At 33.9% G+C, this 5,000-nt stretch overlaps 1 protein-coding gene across 3 annotated transcripts in view; it reads right to left on the bottom strand.

Annotated features, from left to right (window-relative positions):
* The window catches only part of LOC144970871 (sodium- and chloride-dependent neutral and basic amino acid transporter B(0+)-like), a 73,495-nt gene that overhangs the window by 64,009 nt on the left and 4,486 nt on the right, over positions 1-5,000 (bottom strand). The window contains exon 1 of one of the 3 annotated variants that reach the window (XM_078910990.1): positions 1,550-1,668. The exons of the other annotated variants lie outside the window; for them this stretch is intronic. The gene's annotated coding sequence lies outside the window, so the exon portion shown is untranslated. Of the gene's footprint in view, positions 1-1,549; positions 1,669-5,000 lie in introns of those variants that run through there. 3 annotated transcript variants of the gene reach the window in all.

Raw genomic sequence — 5,000 nt, 5'->3', positions numbered from 1 at the left:
CAGCCCCCCCCCCTCCTTTTTTTTATATCGGGAACCCCCCGACCCTCCCCCCTCAACCCTAACTAAAGATAATCCTGATCATACATAATGTTTGCCATCACTTGCTATATCGAAACTGATGAGAAACACAGTTAAGTAATAATGGCGTCGGCCGGAGTCGTAAACGACAACCGACTCAGCAAATTGTTTTTTGAAATTAGAAAAACCACACTCATAAAAATGAAACTTCTGCCGTACCATTGCTCTAAATGCTCACAAACGGGAAGGCCTGCTAACTCGGCCAAGGAAATGGTCTTTTCTTACCAAATTCACTGTCTTTATTGAAGTAGACTATTTTTGTGGCAAATGTTACGAAAACGACGTTTCGCCTCAGCGTCCTGCCTACCTAACGGCAAAATCGCTTCATCAGTGGGGTACCCGAAACCGCAGTGCATCTAGTTGAACGGTGTGTTGTGACGAAGCTTCCGGGCGGGTTTGCGACGGTGCACGAGTGTGGGAAAGAATCTGCAGATAGGGTCGATCATCTAACTTAGTAATGTGAGCACAATTAGAAGCTGCTGCTGCCACAGTTTCTAAATAATGATCAACATTTATATCGTGCATCTAACCCTACATGGACAGAGGACTCTGATGACGCTTAACTCTCTCCTTACCGATGATTTTCAGAATTTTCCAAAAATGGCAGGTTTACCCAACAGAAAAATCGATTTTTTACTCAAACAAGCTCTCAACAAAAAACATGTATGTTCTTATTAATTAACCAACGATCATTCTTCAAAGTTTTTGATGTACAAAATAAATCTGAATAAGAAAAAAATGTATATTTATTGTGTCGTAACAAAAGTGACAATTTACTGCAGATGGTAAGGAGAGGGTTAAAGGATACTTCCATGAAACGGCATGCGGCTAATTAATTAATATATGAGGTATGGCGAATCGTGAATATGGGTAATTATATTCCTAAACTATTTTCTTTCTATTATGGTCTGGATAGATAGCCTCAGTAATGTAGACGATATACTAGGTAATCTAATGAGATTTATAATCACCCTGCTTGTTAAGTAAGAAATTAAGAGCGTAATCGAAAGAAAACATGCGGATAAAAATTGAGAATATAAACAGGTATCTAGTCTAATGTAATAGGCTCAGTTGTCTTTAATGCAATGAAATCAATTCTCTCCTCCCCCCCCCCCTCCCTCCTCTCTCTCTCTCTCTCTCTCTCTCTCTCTCTCTCTCTCTCTCTACTTAACTATCTATCTCTCTTTCTTTCTTTCTTTCTTTCTTTCTTCTAGCACACACACCCACCTCTCTCTCTCTCTCTCTCTCTCTCTCTCTCTCTCTCTCTCTCTCTCTCTCTCTCTCTCTCTCTCTCTCTCTCTTTCTTTCTATCTCTATATCTATCTATCGATCGATCGATTTATCTATATCTCTCTAACTCTCCCTCACCTTTGATTTGTTACTTGAAAATGAAAATCCTCTGACTGACAAGAAATTATCTTTTACTTCATTATTTGGACATGTCGCTTATTAAAAGACAAAATTATTTCACCTTGTCAAAACTCTATTTCAAAGGATGTGCAGTGGATAACACAGCATCTGCTTTCAGATTTAAACGAACGTTTGAAATCATTTGATCATCGTATTATTGAGAAAGGGCTCACACATAATATGAAACAATATATAAACACAAATAAATCAACACATACCAATAATGTGAGTGGATATCACATGTATGTATGGTGGAAAAAGGGGGGGGGGGGGGATACATGTGACAGTCTTAACCACGCCCCTCGGACAGTCGTCCAAATAATGTAAACAGACAAACTACACGGTTTACCGTGTGGTTAAGTAAAATACTCACTAGTTCTTCCAGCCTAATCAATCAAAGAAAACAATGTTTTACCTTACGTTTATTCATGCTATGCGTTTATTCAAAGAACTCATAACATACGCCAGCCGAATAAAACGTATCAACACACAAAACAATATGGAGCCTTAAAAGTTTATAGTTTTGATTGATGCAATTAGTAAGAACTACTCATAAAAACGGCAGGCTAAAAACAATTTTAAAAAAGAGCTGAGTGGTATCAATTTTGTTCTATTTAAAGATAGAACGAAGATGACGTCACTCAGGTCTTTGTTATTGTTTTTTTTTTTTTTTTTTGCCATCCGCGTTTATGAGTAGTTCTTACTAAACTGTATTAACCAGACTATAAAAGTTCATGGTTACACATAGTTTTATGTGTTGGTCGTTATACGTCCGGATGGCAATGTTTTGAGTTTCTTCGCCAAGCGCATACTATCTATAGATCTTATTATTATTATTATTATTATTATTATTATTATTATTATTATTATTATTATTATTATTATATTATTATTATTATTATTATCATTATTATTATTATTATACAGAGCAAAGTTGACTCTTTTACATTATGGCATTTGAACTTTCAATAGCGACAATTATAAAACAGGATCTGTGATTCATTACCCCTATGTATCACACCTCAAACGAATACCTCGCCATTGGCTCTATGTACGTAGTTGGAACATAAAAACGTAAATATACAAAGCCTACCCATACAAAGTTTACAAAAGTTAATGGGACGTGAATTGATAGAAATCGATTTTCTATAAACATGACATGGAAGATATGATGATAATATTATTATTCAAATTTGTAGAGTCGATTTAAAAAGCGGTATTATTTCGGGATGATAGAATTAATTATATTCTTTATCCGAGACTTATGTATGATTATTATCGTTGTTGCCGTCATGGTTATTTTTGTCATGAATATTTCATTTTTCTAAGAACTGTGTACATTAATGATTCATTCGATCATGGCAAATTTTCAATTACCAGTATTCTATGATAGTATTTTTCGATTTTACATTGCCGCATTGATACATGTTTTCCTTACATTCAAAGTTGTGTAAAACTGTATGTGAATGATACAATGCAAGCAATATGAGATTCTGTAACTATAAACTATTGTATAAGGCATTTAAAGGATAATTCCTATATCAAGCCTTTAGTAAGATAAGATAAAGGTCCACATGGAACGCAATAATACGCCTAATTTACCATTGTTGTAATGGAAAATATTTTGCGTTATTTTTTAAAGATTTCCATTACAACAATGAGCCCATAATCTATTGGGTTATCAGACATTGCAAATATGTGCTCGTCGGCCCATACCAATTTGGATAATCAGACCTTTTTTTTAAGGCGCGCATCAGTGTGTTTAAGTGTGCTATAGCGGGTTGTTTTACGATAACCTTCCAATTTAATTAAAACATAACGATTACTATAATAATCATAATAATATAGCATAGATCTAGACATATGATTCATCGTTGCGTCTAGCCAGATAATCATTGACACGAATTAGACAGCCTGTGTATGTTATGGCACATTATGTCAGAAAGTCATGACCTTGCTTCATATAGCTTTGGGGAAAAGTTCGAAATATCAATCTCAAAAGTTCAAGAATCTTATTATTATAATAATAATAATAATAATAATAATAATAATAATAATAATAATAATAATTATTATTATTATTATTATTATTATTTATTATTATTATTATTATTATTATTATTATTATTATTATAGACCTCAAATGACCTCAGTCATAAAATTTTTTTATCAAACTGTTGGGGTTTCTTTGTTTTTCTTTTTGTTTGGGGGGGGGGGGGGGGGGGGTCTTTTTTGGAGTTGGGGTAAAGTGTCATGATTGGTTCCCGAATGTAACGATTTGACATTACGAATTGTGATTGTGGGCCGGCGATGTGCACTTATTTGCAGGTCTGATAACCCAATTCCTTGTGGGCTCATTGTTGTAATGGAAATATTTTTTTTTAAATGACTCAAAATATTGTCCAATACATCAATGTTAAACTGGAACCATAAATAGGTTCGGATGTCAGGATATCATTACGCGTCAGAATTTATTCTTTAACCGGATGCGTGTCGGAGCAAAACAATCCTTGTGTCTCCTACGCTTTTTTGTTGTTTTTGTTTGTTTGTTTGTTTTTATTTTTTGATATTTTTATTTTGGTTTTGGTTTTGTTTTTTAATTTTTTTTTCTTTTGTTTTTTTTTTTGTTTGTGTGTGTGTGGGGGGGGGGGGGGAGTTGGCTTATTTTTTCTTTGTGTTTTGAACGTATCGCCTCGAAATTGTTTTGTTATTGTGCTTTTATGAAATCTTGTTATCCCCATAACCGCCGTGTACCAATTGACAGGTCTGGTAACCCAAAGTGTTATGGTCTTTTTGTTGTAATAGAAACACCCACAAACCAATGCAAAACATAATCTAATACGAGTAGACGAATGTTAAATCAAGCCCTTATTTGCTTTCTGTTATCAGACCTGCTAATGTGTGCACCTCGCCCATGACCAAAGGAGTACAATAATATCCATTGTTGAACATACAAGCGTTTGACTCAGAGAAAAATCATAGTTTATGTGAAACTTATGCATGATGGTTTTGGATTTTGGAATCTGAAAATTATCCAATTCTGGTAAACGTAATGGCAAGTCACATTGCACTATCGTATAACTAACTACTCCCTCATTACAAGATACGTTGATGAACATGGAAAAGAGTAAAATGAACACTAAACTACTAAAAGTAAAAACTGTTGACTGTAAAAAGTGATGAGCAAAAATAATAGTTTTAAAAATGCTCAGAATACTAAACGGAAACCTTTAGCGCTCAAAACATCCCTTCTTCAGCCAATAACGAAATCTGTTAAAACGGAAGCAATACTTCAGAGATTTTGTTTTTTTTTTTGGTTGTTTATTTGTTGTTATTTTGTTGGGTTTTTTTTTTTTTTTTGTTTTTTATTTTTATGATTATGATTTTTTTGGAGCTGTTATATTCACTTTAATGGAAAAAAAAAAAGAATCATAAAATCTCAACTACCAGCTGGAGCAAGGTTTACCATTATATATAAGTATTATAGCGAACCTTGAGTTTTAGTTGTGGTA

Source organism: Berghia stephanieae, chromosome 4 (assembly GCF_034508935.2).
Source record: "Berghia stephanieae isolate SIO BIC M18660-M18661 chromosome 4, UCSD_Bste_1.3, whole genome shotgun sequence".
NCBI lineage: Eukaryota > Metazoa > Mollusca > Gastropoda > Nudibranchia > Aeolidiidae > Berghia > Berghia stephanieae.
The sequence above is the reverse complement of the archived record's forward strand: the minus strand, read 5'-3'. Positions and strand labels throughout refer to the sequence as shown.